General features: G+C 37.9%; 1 pseudogene; it reads right to left on the reverse strand.

The window, feature by feature from the left end:
• Nucleotides 1–12982: 12982 nt before the first annotated feature.
• On the reverse strand, nucleotides 12983–13101 carry LOC120590953 (uncharacterized; annotated as a pseudogene).
• Nucleotides 13102–17661: the final 4560 nt, after the last annotated feature.

A 17661-nucleotide genomic window follows, 5' to 3' on the forward strand; every position in this document is an offset into this window, starting at 1 on the left:
TAAGCCAACTGTCCACCTGGTGTGTGGAAGTTGAACCAACCCTATGGGACTGACCGAACCCTTTAGGTTCTTGGACAGTTAGGAAGAGTGGGAATGGAAGGCCTCGAGAAGAAAATAGTACCACTAATAAGAGTGGGTGATCTCATGCAATTATTTGAAAAAATATATATATATGAGCGTATATGCAACTCATGCTAGCAAATAGTTCATATTGCTTACACTAACACATTAAAATATACAAAGTAAATGTTCATTTGATGCATCAACCCTATATCTGGTAGTATTAATTACATGCTGAGTATAGGGTAGGATTTATATCCACATTCTGCCACTTACTAGCTATGTGACCTTGAGCAAGTTGCTTAAGTGCTTTGTGCTTTGATTTGTACATTTGTAAAATAGACATATCAATAGTTCCTATATGATAAGAGCTGTTGTACTAAATGAAAATAATCAGAACAGTTTATGTCATATACTGATGCCTTATAAAAGTTACCTGAGAGTTGTAGAAGTCGCAGTAGCCATTGTTGTAGTGGGGGTTGTGGTTGTGGTGGTGGTAGAAATAGTAGTAGGTAGTAGTAAAATGATAAAAATGCAGCCCAGCATGCCTGTTCCATGAGGCGAGACAGTCAGATTTAGCTCAGTGTCAAGCAGTGTCAAATACAAAGTACTAAATTAATACCGAATTGACTTGTGCTCACAATGTTTCCTATCATACTGCAAGGTGATTTGACACAATTGATTTTCCCTCAAGAACTGAATGAATCAGCAGCTTTGTAGTCCCTGTCGTGGGCAAACTGATTCCTGTAAATCATTCTCAACTTTGGCCCAGAAAGTGCGTGAATGTGTATGTGCCAAAGATAATATGCACTGAACTGTGCCTCCACGTGTTTGTTGCAAGAAGAACATGAGAACATCATTCTTTGAGGAAGCAATATAGGAAAATAGTGGACATTCCTAAAAAAATTAAGCCATGGTATTCATAGATCATTCCTTTCAAAGAGTCACTAGTTTGCACTTATTGACAATATTCTGAATGCTTCCTCTTCAAAGACAAATGAGAGAAGCCCTCATTTAGCTTTTTAGTTGACTTCACAATTGGTTTGTCCAGTGGGGTCCACTGATCCACATGTATTATTCTGGAAACTGGGAAGCAGAGTGAAAAAGTATTTTTATCTTATGATCCACATCAAAATCAGGTGCAGAATCAGGGCAAGCCTCCAGGTCCAAAAAGCAGGAAGTGAGACCAGTTATTTAATTATTCAAGAAGAATCAAGAGAGAGTTCTCTAAAAGACGAGTTTTTCAGCATAAACAGGGTAAATGAGCTAAATTCAAGTTAAAAGAGAATTTATTATTTAAAAAAAATAGCCTAAAGGATTATTTTCCATTTATAAAACACACGTCTAGTGAACATTCTGAGAATGGTAAGTGGAATAAACACTCAAGATAAGCCCAGAGCAAAATTATACAACTCATACTGTAAGATGACAAACAGTAAAGGAAGTAATGATAACTAGCTCTTATAAAATACCTGATATTTCAACTTCTAGCTCTTCTGAAAAAAATAAAATTTCAGGCACATGTAGGAGAAGATATTTCCTCCAAAACACTCTTATGATTTGTGCTCACAAATACAATCAAGTAAGATGAGATCATTAGGGTAGACCCTAATCCAATATAACTGGTATCCTTATTAAAAGAGGGAAATTCAGACACAGACACATAAACAAGAATGAAATGTGGCAACAGAAGCAGAGATTGGAGTTATGCAGCTGCAAGCTAAGGAATGTCAAGGATTGCCAGCAGCCACAGAAGCTAAGAGAAAGACATGCCATAAATTCTCTCCTAAAGCCTTCAAGAGAAATTGTCCTACCAGCACCTTGATTTTAAATTTCTAGCCTCTAAAACTGTGAGAAAATAAATTTCTATTATGTTAAGCCACCCAGTACATGGTACTTATTTATGGCAGCCCAAACAAACATGCATCCCTTCCCTATTTTCAGACAAATCCTTTGAGTAGGATGAATCCTAACTTAGGAGATCAGCAAAGTCCATCTTCTTGGCCATGTGTTTGCTTTAGGGATAAACATGTGATTTGACAAGAGCCAATAGGACTTGAAGAGATATTTGTTTGAGCTTTTAGGAAAGAAAAGCTCCTTCTTTTTCCAGAGTTGCTGCCAAAACTCTTTTCCCGTTGAGCGTGGAGAAGAATATTTTAGCCCTGGAAACTGCTGGCAGCCATTCTGAAACTCTAAGGTGATAACCTCCCTCATAGTGGCATCAGGATCAAGAAAACAAAGCAGAGATATTGAGAGAAAAAAATTTCTGCCTTGGATCAAACCGAACTTTACTTGGAAATCTCAGTTACATGAACCAATATATTCCTTTTATTATTTAAGTCAGCGAGTTGACTTTTAGAGATGCAGACATTTAGATCTTTACCTGAAGTCACTGGCCTCTTAAACACACCATCAGAAACCTAAACTGTATTAACAAAAATGAATTAAGATTCCTCTCAGCTTCACTAAACTTTAGATAGGCTTCTTCCTGACTACAGGCCCCAATATCCCTCTACTTACAAGATTTACTTTAGAGAACTCTCTTTCATAAATTCTTTCCCTGCCTCTTTGAATAAATCTTTAAAAAAGTTTTACAACCCAGGAATGTCTTTCTCAAGGACCTGAGAGCCCTCCCTTCAAAATATAATCATCGAAGGAGACAGCATCCCTATCTCTCACTCTAATAAGCACCAATTAGCAAGCACAGATAGTCTAATCACATTGACCAGCATCCCAGCCCACCCCTATATCTTCTAGTAATTTCACCTCAGTACTTAAAACACACCTGCCGTTTGTTTCAGGGGAGTTGGTTTAAATCCTCCTATCATATCGCAATCTATTGAATAAACTCTCTTGCCTGTTTAACTACATCCAGTGCAATTTTCTTTTTTATCTCAGGATCTCCTCTACCCCACATTCTGCTTTAGAAAACCAGGCACTACACAAAATACTCAAAACTTTAACAATAAGCGTTTTGCTAGTGTATCCTTAGTCGGACATTTTCCTGTGTAGCACACAATAGTGGCATGTTTTGGTGAGATGAGCAGCTTCAGTCCTTCGCCCAGAGAAGGCGCCCAGCATTGCTAAAATGAATTATGCTCACAGTACTTTCCCACTACACCTTGGACTTTTTCTAGTTCATGGTATGCTCCCGGTTTCCTTCCTCTGGCTTCCTCCCATGCCCTTTTTCTCTTATCCCTGAAGCTTCCTCTCTCCCACAGTTAGGTTTTCTTTCCAAGTCAAACCACCTGAAGGCCTTTTTCTTAATTATAGGAAGACAATCAGCTACATCCTCTCACACTGAGTGGGAAGACAGCTTCAAACAGGAAATATCTTCTTGTGAAGGCAGCACAATTTAATTGTTAGGAAAGCATGCCCGAGGCCAAATACTTTGGTCTATTTCATTCTGAAGTATTTCTCTTGAGTAGGAACAAGGCTCTAGGTGAAATTCTCAACTAAAAAAAAAAAAATTGTTTTTTTTTCTCTTTTTGTTTTGGTTTTACAATACTAACATTTAACCGAGTAAGAATTAGAAATTAGTCTTTCAACTTAGGTTTTGCTCTGGTGACCCTGATAAACCCTATTACCGAGCAAGAATGTTACAAGGAGATAATATAATTAGCCTTTAACTTTCTTGCTTCCCCAGGCCACATCTTCCCACCTGATTATCTGAGTGCTGTTTCTATTTAGACTCCCTTTAATTATTCCAGGTTCCTACACAGGGTTTTTAAACTTCCTTGAAAGAATCATCAGGAAAAAAGAATAAAAGAACCTCCTCTTCAAATCTATGGAGACTCATACTGGGATTGTAAATAGAATTAGATGCTTTTTCTCTACTTCTCTCCATGGAAGGATACTGCACCAGGTCAACAACAGCGGCTTCCCATATCTCTCATCTCATTGTTCTAGTATTCAGCTCCATATTAGCATTAATGAGGGAGCCATTCACTAACAGGTTTTATGAATGATAGTGATATGATCAGTCTGTTGAGTAAATAGCTTTGGCTATACAGTGGAGAATGCCAAGGAGGGGAAAGGAGTAGACTAGGAAAATCAGTTACTAGAGTGATTTTCAGTCTGGATATGAGATGAAGATTATAGTAATGGCAGTCGCTGTTCATCACAAGATTTCAGCCAGAAAAATCACTAGGATTTGGTGATGATTGATCGGACATAAACAGGAGGGATTAAGGAGTTGCAGACTTCAAGAGACATCTGGTTTCATGTTAGAGCAACAGGGTTGAAAATAATAGCTGACGTGCATTGATATTTTCTATTTGTCTAGCACTGTTCTCAGCCCTCTACATATAGTCTCATTAATAAAACAGAATTTTGGGGTACATACAACTGCTATTATTTCCATTATACAGATTTGGAAACTGGACATAGAAGATAAGTAGTTTGCTCTAAAGCACACAGCCAATAAGTGTTGGAACCAGGATTCGATCCGGCCACACTGCTTCAGAGTCCATGTTTCTAACTTCTATGACATTCACTCAGGAGGGTATTTCAAAAATAAGATAATACGTTGAGCGTTGAGTTCTGAAAAGCCTGAGTTTCAAGGGCTTTTGTGACATCCTAGGAGAGATGTTGCAGAAGTCACTGAAATACACAGGACTCAAACTCAAGAGAAAGAACTAGATGAAAAGAGATCTGCGTCATTAGCATGTCGATAGTAATTGAAACCGAGTGTTAGATGAGATTACCCAAGGAGAGTAGAGAAGAGCAAAGCTCCAAGATTGAGTCCTTAGGAACACCAATATTTAAAGAGGGACAGGAGAGGAGGAGTTGAACGGGAGTAAAAGAAGCTTTCTGAAAGGTAGAAAGAAAAGCAGGAGAATGGTGTCCTGAGAAGCAAGAAAAAAGTGGTCAACAGTGACAAATACTATTGGAAGAAAGGTGAGAAGTTAAAAATGTCTTTTATTTAGATGTGAGAGAATGAAACCTATGTAAAGGCTGGTAAGAATGGAGCCAATATAGAAGGATGGGTGAAGATAAGGAGAGGAAATGATCATGAGAGTGTGTGCCACAGGAGTTAGTCCAAGGGGAGGAAGATCCTAGGGAGGAAGGAATAAAAGAAGAGGAAGATTGAACAGGCAAGTTGAAGGGAGATTTCTGGATTTGGTAGCAAACATTTTGGCCTAATGGTTTTTATATCTTTTAATAAGAAAGAAAGGTTATCAGTCTCGTGGGATGTCACTGAGATTTTCTACATCAGTGGTTCTCTAACATTTTTGCTATTGAGAATACCAAACAGCTTTTAGTTATGTTGGTTATACCTATCTATATATTTACTGTGTAAGAGAATAAAACAGAGACATTTCCAAATGCTTGTCACTCTATTTAAAATAATGTAAAACTGTTACATATTAATATCAAAATTTTTATGAAAAAAAATATACCTTCCAAACAAGAGCGACATTGTTCGATATTTTCTTTGCGAATCTCTTTAATATTGGGCTTAATACAAGATAGCTGGATTTTCATATATGCTTCTGCATTCAATCTGTTGTAATATGTGTAAAGGCTAATAAGCATTTTATTAGCCATGCCAAACAATTGTGGATATTATTGTTTGATATAACCTAAAATGGACAAGTGGCAGTTTTTCAAAGACTGGTTGCAGTGAGGAATCTGAAATTACATTAATGCACTTTTCATAATCTGTTATACTAAAATCCATTGATCTGTCTTCATCCAGTCTTATTTGATAATGTAAGGACAGGAATAAATTTAACTAAATGGTTATACTTGGATCAACAATGATTATGAAATTGGAAGCATTGGCAAAATGACGCAAACAAGATATCAATCACTAATAGAGCAGAAATTAAAGATTTCAGAATAAAATAAGTGATTTGGAATGAATACGAGATATAGCCTGAGCACATTACAAGAGGTGGGAAATAAACTGGGACAGTGTTAGAGGTTGAATTGTGTGCTTTCAAAAGATATGTTGAAGTTTTAACCGGGTACCTGTGAACGTGATCTTATTTGGAAATAGGTTCTTTGCAGATGGAATCAAGTTCAGATGAATTAAGATGAGTAGGGTGGGCCCCTAGTCCAGTATAACTGGTTTCCTTACAAGAGGTGGCAAATGCTATGTGAAGAGAATGACACACAAACAGAATGCCATGCAACAACAGGCAGACATTGGAGTGGTACAGTTATAAGCCAGGAAATGCCAGAAACTAGAAAGAGGTAAGGAAGGATTCTGTCCAGAGTCTCAGAGGGAGCATGACCCTGGTGACACCTTGATTTCTAACTTCTGGCCTCCGGAACTGTGAGAGCATAAACTTCTGTTGTTTTAAGCTATCCATTTTGTGCTACTTTGTTACACCAGCCCTAGAAAACTAATACAGATGGAGTAATAGAATGTATTATGTTCCTAATTACTCGCCTCTCCATCCCATAAGAGAAATCCTACCTCACCACCTATTGTCATGTGATTTTTAGTACCTATTATGGGAATGAATATACCTCATTGCTCTATTGGAGGTTTAAGAACCATTGGGTATTTCTGTTGGCTCCCTTGCTCCTTTCCTTCTGCCAATTATATGTCAGGTCCTAGATGGCGACTGTTGCTTTAGCCTATGTGTCAGAGATGCAACCAACCTGAATGCCACTTAAACATTGTTGAAACCTATAGAGATTTGGGGTTATCTGTCACAGCCACCTAACCTAGGGCCTCAAATCAAGTCAGTCAAATGAATTCCTCTCTATCAGGCCTAGTGTTTTATATATTAGATTGTCCCAATAATCATTAAATAATTTTATCTGTGAAAGTCTTTTCATTATGCTCTAGTACTCTACCGCTTACTGAAAGCAAATTACCTCAGTTTCTTTACTGAATAAAATTTCAATAATACAAACCTAGCCTTCAATTTTATTAAATTTATCAGTTACATATGTATTGATGTAATGTTCTGATTCTATTCCTCACATGAATGGAGGCATGACATTGTTAACTACCTCAGCTCTGCGTGAGGGATGTTGTTCATGGAGATGAGAGCTGAAAGTAAGAGGAGGACCACAGGACAGCTAAGTTGAGTGAACAGAGGTAGATTTTTAATATTTCAAATATTAAAATATATCCAATTCTAATGAACTAAGACTATAAATAGTTTTGAAATTGCTATAGACTGAATATTTGTGTTCTCCCAATATTCGTATGTTGAAACCTATTTCCTTATGTGACAGCATTTGAAGGTGGGGCCTTTGGGAGATTAGGTCATTAGGGTGGAGTTCTCATGAATGGAATTAGTGCCCTTATAAAAGAGACCTTAGCAAACTCCCTCTCTCCTTCTAGTATTTGAGGTTACAGCAAAAAAGACAGATGTCTATGAACCAGGAAGCAGTCTCACCAGAAAGGGGATATGCCAGTGCTTTAATCTTAAACATCTCAGTCGCCAGAACTGTGAGAAATAAATTTCTGTTGTTAAAGCCACGCAGTCTATGACATTTCTGTTATATCAGGCTGAAAGGACTGACATGGAAATAAACTTTAGTTCAAGTATTCATAAGAAGATAAATCATTGGGTACCATATATGACTTTTATTCACTCAACAAATATTTATTGATAACATACTATGTGCCAGGCATTCTTCTAAGTACTGGAGATATAGCTGTTAACAAAGCAAACAAAATCCCACTCTTGAGAAGCTCATATTCCTAAATGACATGTTACTTATGTCTGTCTATTTTGTCATGAGTCCTTGAATATAGGCTTTAGTTGTTATTGTTACTGCTACTTTTTAAGAAAGTACATGTATACTATCTTTTCTAATGTCATTCTAAGGCTCCCATATTGCCTAATTTTTCAACAGTATAATAACCATAATTGGTATCAATACTCATTTAGAATTACATTAGCAGCACTGATTTTACAGTCCCTAAATGAATATAATCAACAAAGAAAAAATGTTTACTAAACATTAGTCTAAAAACATAGATGATACTTTACCATTCATATAATTACGGATTTAACAGACAATTTGAAAGAAATGCCACTCTATTCAAATGGTATGATAGTGAAATTAAAACAAGACATTTGTCTTCAAATGTGCCTTCTCTATCACTACTAATGCACTGGGTCATTAGCTCCAACACTGTGAATAGGTTGTCACTACCCCATTCAATATAATTAGTGTACCAGATAATATATAAGAGCACAATTTGTACTGCAGCTAATAGTAGATAATGCCTCTTAAGAAGAGAGAACAAGTGCCTTACTCCTTCATGGCTACAGAGAAAAAGAAAAATATATATATATACACACACACATATACACACATTATATAAATAAATATATAAGTAAATAAATATGTGTATGTATGTATAAAGTCACTGAAACATGTCAAAACTCAGCTCTCTTATGAAGAGCAAAGGTCATCACTATTCCTTTAAACATTAAAGATAATCTCACAAAGCAAATATGTTAAAAGGGTCTTATTTATCCTTTTGGTTTTTTTTTTCCTTTTTTGGTTTAATTACAGTAAACAGACAGAGCATGGCATTAGCTGGCCTGGTGATCATTTCATATTTCTTAATAGAATGTTCAAATCCAAATACTTACGCAATATAACATTTTCTTGTAATGCAGATTGATACTCTGTCAATTTACTCTCAAATATGAAACTGAATCAATATTGAAATCATATCCTTAGCAGAAAAGGAAAGATGTGTTTCTCACAGTGATGGTGTAATTATACACATTAAAGGATTTAAACTAACTCTTCTGCTGAATTCACTAACTCCTTGAATCTATCTTCAATATGTACCTATAGGCAGTTATCATAGAAATCACCATATACTAGCAACAGAGAAATTTCATATTCAATAAACCTCTACTAAGTACCAGCATGTGTCAGACAGAGGGCTAAGTCCTGGCACTATGACTCCCCCCAGGCTTCCAGTTTGCTCAAAATTTAGTAGGAGAGACACATAAGGGAAATTGTGAAGAACTAGGAAATAGTTTGGCTATACAGAAACAATTACCTGTAGCACTATGCAAATACTGACAGGTTAATGGATCAGATCAGAAATATGCAAATTCCTCTTAAAACAGTAGACAGCCTCCTAGGTTAGAAATGCATGGTTGATTTAAGGTATTGCGAGAGAATCAAAAGATTGAATAAATGTCCGAGATTAGATTGTTAATATTAAATCAATGGTACTATTAAATTAATATCTTGAGCATTTGGGGGAGCAATTGATTTTGAATGTACCACCATCTACTATCCTAGAACAGGCTTTTAGGCAGCCCTGTTTAATTTGGTTTAAGGTATTAACAAAAGTAAAGTCAGAATGAAATGCTTAAAACAGGAGAAGGAGGAAGAATGGCTTTGCCCCAAGATGAGCTATGGTGTAAAGTCAGAGTCAAATTGTTACCGTCTTGTACTTTAAGAAACCAGGAGGTCTTAGAGTTAGGGCCTCCATCTTTTAATCAAAATACAGCATAGTTGCTTACCTTGGATAAGAATTCAAAAGAAATAGGTTGGTGCTGACAAGGACTGATTTTTATTTCCACCAAAAGGTATAATAGAGAACTTTTGCATTGAATTAATCTCTACCAAGTACTAACCTATTCAATCAGAAGTGGACCCAACTCCAGTTGGCCAGTTATGTGAAGAGTCATGTGCAGAAATCCAGAGCTGGTTAGACAGCCTCACAGTTTTCACTCTGGCCAGCTGTCTGGCTAATCTGCCCATGGTTCAGCTCCACCTATAGGGAGAAAAAATGAATTGGCCAGGCAGTCACAAATATCTAATTTGCATAGCAGCTATATTTCTCACTTTAATAAATAACATGATATTCTGGCTTTTTAATTAGTTTTATGAGTTTCTCAGCATGAGTTGCAGCATCGCCACATCTATCTATTCTGGGACCCTGATTAAATGAAGTTCCTGGTCTTGCAAAGCCAACTCTAGCCTAAAACAAATTTATCAATATAATGCAACCTGGCAAGGACCTGCTTTGAATAACATGACACCTCCTACTCTGAACATACCTAATTGGACCAAGGATTGGTGTCCAAACCACAGCAGGCTATGGAGAGCCTTAGCACAAGAAATGGGTGATAAAACATAGAGTCCTTCAGATTTTTTTTAGGAAATTTCAACAGAACTTCCAAAAGAGTCAACATACATCAAGATGGATAACAGTGGAGAGACATGGAGAAAATGTAGTAAAAAGAAGCCAAGAGTCAATAGAGACAATACAGCAACAAAAATGATAAGTAAGCAGAATTCATAAGGTTGGTTGGTAGTGACTGGCAGAGACAAAGTTGCAAAGGCACCATAACAGTGCCACTGTAGGTGTAATCGTAGCCTGCACAATATCCTGCTTTTCCTTGGGGCCTACCTGTCTTCGTGGAAACAGTTCCTTGCCTCTGTTGTTTCTGTACCCATCTCTCTCAGAAAACCCCACTAAACAAGATAGCTAATAGTGTTTTATTTCTTGCAACATGTAAAAATCTAACATATTTTTTTTAGAAACAACTTTTTTATTTTCATAAGGCTGTTTTTATAAGATGATAAAATGGTTGCTTATGTTTGTATGCTAATGTATTAATAAGAGAAACCCTTCTTTGAATAAAAACTTCTTCAATATTTTTTAACCAAGCAATAAACATATTTTTACAAGCATATGACCACATAAATCAAAAAGTCCAGAACTGACTATCTCTCATAAATATAAAATTATTACTTGTCATATGTTCTGGAAACAAAACAAAGTAATCCAATTGAATCATTTTCTAATCCATGAGATAGAGGATACATGATGTATTTTGTCACTATTGATTTAATAGTTTATATTTTTTGTGAGGTTTAGTAATTTGATCTAAGTATAATCATTTAGCTCAATTTATTCCTGTCTTTATATAAGAGTGTTCTATTCTCATTTCTGTCACTAATTGAATCTCTTGTCTCCAGCTAAAGAATATATTTTCCTTGAAACTTTAAATAAAAATCTAATTTGTGCTTAGTCTTTCACTAACCACTAGTTTATCTCAAAATATAGAAAGAGAAGTTTCTCCAATTAAAATTATTTTTTTAAAAAACTTGACCACTAGCTAAGACAATAGACTTAATGGATAATAGTGTAAGAGATTATACTAAATAGTAGCACAGATTGTATATGAAAATGCTTTTTTCTTTCAAACTGGAGAAACTCTGTGACAATGCTGATTATTTATGATAAAATAGAAACTTTGTATAGGAGAAAATCATGTGGACTAGAGTTCAACTCGAAAAACTTCTTCACAAATATGAGAGCTGGGTCAGGCTTTGCCTTTGACAGGTAGGATTGGGATGGTAGAGCAGAGGAAAGACCATCACAGGCCATGGGTCAGACAAGGTTTTATCTGGACGCAGGGGTCAGGATGGAGGAAGCATGGAAACAAGAAAAGCGAGGCAGTGGGGATCATTGGTGAGAGATTTAGAATAGAAGACACAACACCATGAACCCATAAGAATTGTGAACCTTAAGTAGGAAATAAAAGTGGTTTCAGGAAGAGAGATACTGCCAACAGCAGGATATGCTAGACCACTATAAAAATCTAAGTGCAATATGGCAAGTTATCAGAGTATAGTCAGTTGGAATGCAGCAAAGGGCAAATTAAACAGACCTAATAAGTGAATGAATAGAAATTAATGGATTAGGTGATAGATGTGAAAAGAATTGAAGATAAAGATTAACCAACCTCTTAAGCCCATGTCATTAGAATTTAAAAGTGAGGGTGGAAAGTAAGGGAAATAGTGTATTGGCGTGAAGAAATCATAATTTTGAAATCATCAGAGAACTAGCCTGGTGGAACAAGACATAATGGAAGAGAAGTATGTCCTTTGTCCTGCCTACCTGGTAAGTGATGATCACATGAATTCAGAACCAGTCCAATGTACTGACTACAAATACATGTGTTGTTTGATACCTAGTAAGGTGCAAGTTAGCATCTATGCCACTATTTAGTTAGCAGCATATGGCACAAGTTTAGAGAGTGGGAGAAAATGCTTGTGACAAAGTGGTTCCATAGCATGATAATGACACTTATTTTAAGAAGATAGTGGACAAATGCATCCTGTCTATAGAATTAAATAACAACGCTGCATTTCTACAGACACTAGATCTTTTGCTCAAAACAAGTTAACTTGAACTCTCCTTACAGAAGCTCCAAGTAGTACTTCTGAGCCAAACCTCTCAATCAATCCATCGTGCTCTCCCCAGATACTCTCGTCTTCTCTGGGATCTGCTTGACTTCATGCTCTGTCACCCCCTTAGTCTTTAAAACTGGCACCACTGTGCTCACCTGTGTGTTTGATCTTGTTCCAATCTCTGGATCCAGTACTATTGTAAAAGCAGATGGAATTTAAAGAGCTCTAGGTTAATAACTGTGAGGTTCAGTGCTATATCTCAGCTAGACTGCTCATATTGTTTTGACTTCATATGCAGAGGACACTTAAGTAAGAGGACACTTGCCTTCTTATGTGAGACCCAGCCACCCAAGCCAGGTCACTTTATCTGAGGTTTTGTCTTCTCCTTCCCTGACAAAGTTCTCTATAGCTCTAAGTCCTGCCCTAACCACAAATCCCTTTGTCTGGGTCCCCAGTTATTTGTGTGGTATTTGTGGTAAACTTGTACTAATGACTCCCAAATACATATTCTATACAGATGTATAGAGGAGTTCCCTTTTGAAGACAGTATTCAGACAAGATTGTCTTCTTCTTACTTTCAACTTCATCATCTAAATTAAATTTTATTTAATCTAGCATCAGAACTCCTTGAGTTAGAAAACAAGAGTACATATGACTTTTTCTTTTCTTTCTTTCTTTTTTTTTTTTTTTTTTAGTGAGGCGAACTTTGCTTGACCTCACAGATTGCAAGGACCTTGTGAGCTTACAATTCCTTATTTTTTATTTTTTACGCCTACAGCACCTGGTCTTCCTAGGTGGTCTCCCATCCAAGTACTAACCAGGCCCGAGCCTGCTTAGCTTCCAAGATCAGACAGGATCGGGCTTGTTCAGGGTAGCATGGTTGTAGACAACTTTTTCATGTAAGCTACAGTCACATCATAGAAAATCTATATGTTAATAACTATATTTCAGAAGAACTGAAAGTATAAACATGAGCCCTCAAATATCTGAAGAACTGGTTTCTTCTTTATAATTCACTGTTTCATGCCCTAAAAGACTTAAGCTTGACCAATCCTAAAAAAAATCTTCCTTTGATTAACTATATCAAATCTGAATGTTTTCATCATGAAAAAAAGGATTCTAAAATATCAATTTATGAGAAATTTGATACCCTGGATATTATAATCACTTTCCTTAAAGGAATATAGTTTTTGATTAGTAAAAACAATATTCAGTAAAGAAAATCTACCCACCAAAAGTTAGTAAATCTGGCTCAATGTTCTGTTTCAACTTCTATATCAAAGCCAGTAGAGACATTATTTATGTGTATGAGTATATGGGTAATCTATACTAAAATAAATGCCGAGTCATAATTTGGAGAAAGTCGATCTTTAGGCTAACTTTAATTTTGTTTTGATTGAATGTTTGTTTTCTGGAGGTAGTTTTAACATTGCCCAGGTGGTTCTGGGCTTCTCCTTGCTTTGCCAAGGAACCTGAGAAGAAGATCAGGGAAAGCAGCCTTGTCGTCTCCTCCTCAGGGGAGATGCCTACTTTCCTGTGGACCTTCTCACCTAGTAGTCATCATTTGTTCGACAAATGAGGGGAGCCCTCGACCCTTTTTTATCTAGGGCCCAACCAGCTGATGAGGATATGCCTATCCTTCTCCACTGAACCTACACCAATGTGCAGATATGAGCAGTTCTTTCACTAAGGCATCAGACAAGCATCACATAGCAATTGGGAGAGAGAAGATAGGGAATTGGAGCTCTATTCATAGCTCATTTTCTCAGGGCAACTCAAGGAGGACCCAAGAGGTTAGAATTTAGGCCTTGGGAAGTTGTCCCATGTGGATGCTTCCTCCCTTGCTAAATCTGTCACCTTCCCAACTCTCCCACATCATCTTTCCCCAGCCTGCCTATAAGCCACTGTCTCCTGCGCAGTGTTCTACATCCCTCCTCCAGAAAATCCCGCCCTCCACCTTTGAGCAATGCCAGACCCCCATTCCTAAATTTTTCTTGCAAATTCCTATAGTTTCAATGTTAGCTAGAATTTCATGTAGTTTTTTTTGTGCCTAAGGCTGCTATTGGCTTCAAAAGGATGGATGAGCTCTGGTATTATAAACGTGTGGAAGGAAACAGTATATAACCTGATTTTGTTTGACTCTCTGTGAGTGAAGTGAGGGACCAAATATACATACAGACAATGACCAGACCATATATAAAAATAGAACTCTGACCCACCATTTGCAGCAACCACCAACCCATTATCTACAGTAACCAGTCTGAGAAACTAGCCTGCTATTGTCAGACTCGTAGAAAGTCAGACCACTATCTCTAGCAACTGATCCAGGAAGCCAAACAATAATCCCTGTAATGATCAGCCCAAAACAGCCAGAACCCAATGAATAACTGATGGATTCCTTAATTTTTACTTACTTTCAACTTAGGGCCAACCAGAGAAAGGCGAATATGTACCCCTAACCAATATGGACCCTGCACTGCTTCATTTCTAATTAGCCCACCTAGAGTTTCCCCAGGCCAACAGCTTCCATTCGGGCCATGTCTAAAGCCTTCCCTTTTTTCTACTATAAACTTGTCCCTCTTTTCTGCCTGCCTTTTCTGCCAAAACAAAAAGTGATGGTAGCTGACTCCCCTGAAAGCTCTGAATAAATAGCCTTTGTTTGTGCTCATTTGGCTGGTCTTCATTAATTTCCACAAAAGCCTGGTGCTAACTTCCTCCCTGACTAAGGACAAGTACATCTCATCACAGTAGGAATTAATAAATTATTGGTTAATTAACTGATTATTCTAGGGAGGTTCAATTTACCAGTCTCACATGAAGGGAACATGTTCCTCATATTAAGATGATTTTAAAGCAATATCTTAAGAACCTTGAGAAATAACTGACATCATTTTGCTGAAGGAACATTTGACTCCTACTTGTTCCTGCTTTTATTACCAGGAGCCCACACATTAGCTGAGAATGGCTCTGTCTGAGTCAACCAGAATCAATGGTACAATCTCCCAATAGATTATTTATGATCTGAATTGTATCTCACTACATTTCATTTACTTTTCCCCAATTTGAAAGCAAAAGACTTTGTGAAAGGCCACACAAACCAATGTAATAAAGGATATGGAATATAAGATACATCTTTAGAAAGAGCAGGAGGAGAAGAAAAACCTAAAAAACAACATGCGTTTACCTAAAAGAGATTCTCACACAAAGAGATTGTTTAATCAATTACTGCCATTACTATGGAATGAGGGGAGTGGGGACAGGATTCAAATGTTTTCAAGAGGACGCAAGAAATAAGAGGCCAAAAGCTTTACTAGGGATTGCTTGGTACAATTACAGATTTAAACAGAAAGCTGTAAATCTGTAATTTATCTTAATTATATGTGGAAGTAGGAGCCCCAGATTAAGAATAAATTTACAACTACTGTGAGATAGTGTCTGAAATACAGATTGGGAGAGCCTACAAATTAGACATTTACATAAACAAATTTTAAAAATTCCCAAATACCAAACACACAAAAACTATCCCAAAAGAGGAAATAAGGGTTACAGGCTTGACCCAATAGCAACACCCCAGTTACCTACAGAGGAGCAAAAAGATTAGATTTGCAGTGTTCTGTGATAGCCCATAACAGAACTATGCTATGAGTGGCAAGTTAATATTGAATAAGCTTTTTACCCTCAAAAATCTCAGAGAGACTTTGTAAAGTATGACTAGGATACCAGGAGGAGAGAGACCTTCTTGCCACTTCCTCCTGGTCCAGTGAGGGGAGGGTTCTACACCTCATGAGTGTAACCAGGGTAAGATAGGAAGCAGCAGCCAGGAGGCGTGGCCCTCTACCCACCACCCCCCCACCCCACCCTGGGTGGCAGCAGTAAAACTACAGGAATCGGGTTCTCCTGGGAGCCTGCATCAAGCACTTCCAGAGCCGCAGAGGGCACTCTGTTCACAGGTAACTGGAGGCAAAGTCCTTGGTCTGGGCATCATTACCCTTATTATCAATGCTGGACCCCCATGAAAGGGATGTACAGGGCTTCCCAGAGAATAGGGGCCACAGAGGAGGATGGATCATACGCTCACTCACACCACTTAGAGAAATACATGAGGAAGAATCACAGATGTAAATATAGAAAACTCCAAGTGGGATTAGAATCCCCAAATAAAAGACAAAGATGAGAACCAGAATAACAGTACTCATGACCATTTGCATGATCTCCATTTTTCTTCAAGGATGATATTTGGTTTGGGAAAATACTAGTTATGGTATATACTTTTATTTTTAGAGATGTCATTTTGAAAATTTTAAAATGTGTTTTCTATGTCTCTCTCTCTCTCCATTCATCCCAACTTGAATCATGATGTCTGGCAGCCTCTTGGCCATCATGATCCCAGGGACAGTTCTTTCCAAAATGGAAGAGGAAATAAAGGAAAACCTCTAGGGCAGAAGGAAAGTAGAGGAGGAGGAGGCAAGGAGAAAGAGGCAGCCCGACATATATGTCCTACTTCCAGCTCCAGGTAAAAATCGTGTATGACAGTGATGATAGGGATGTGGATCCAGACAGTGGTTGGCCTCCTTGGGGATAGCCTGGAAAACCTGTGAGCTTCTAGGAGTAGCTTGGCATGTGGCTCAGTGCCACATATAGCATGCGCAGGAGTGAGGGAGCTCTGGCAGATGGAGGTTGCAAGGCAGATGAACCTGAGGTTCTGCTCCTAGCTTTCTTCTACCCTCGCATGGCTTCAGGGGCTCCCGGAGTCCTACATGCCTGGTGGAGTGCATGCAGAGATGCAGAGGCACTAAGAGAACTGCTGGATGGGCAGAGGCATGGCATCTGGACATGCTGCACCATGTGGGGATCTCTCGATAAAAAGAAAATGGCCAGAGTCCTAGACTTCAGCAATTAGTGGCAGCACACATTTCCATAAGTCAGATGCGCCTCAGTACACCAGGCCAATCAGAACAGAGAGGATCAAGAGGCTCCCTGGCAGACAATGAGGCCCCCTGCCCTAACACCTCAAAATGACATAAAGCCCTCCTTCTACATATGGCAAGATACCATTTTAGGAACTAAAGAGAGAAATAAAACATAAAAACTGAGTACTTACATGAAAAAGACTGCTGTACAAAAGAGATTATTAAGGACTGAGAGAATCTTCTTACAACTTCAGTACTCCTCTCTTTCACCTCCCTCCCCCTTCCCCACTCTATACATACACCGAAGGAGATAAGCCTCATAAAGGAATTATATCAATTGCATAAAAGACAGTTCCACTTTATTTTCACATCCAAGTTGACCATACATTTCTATTCTAAGATTCCCTCAAATATATTCACTGTTTGGTCTGAGGACGGCCAGTGGACTTGATAGGAAGTTGAGAGCATACAGAATACTGGAGAGAGAGCCACACTGAGGTAGGCAAACACAGTCCAGCATGTCAAAGAGAGGACTCAT

This window comes from Pteropus medius, unplaced genomic scaffold, assembly GCF_902729225.1.
Source record: "Pteropus medius unplaced genomic scaffold, Ma_sr-lr_union100, whole genome shotgun sequence".
Taxonomy (NCBI): domain Eukaryota; kingdom Metazoa; phylum Chordata; class Mammalia; order Chiroptera; family Pteropodidae; genus Pteropus; species Pteropus medius.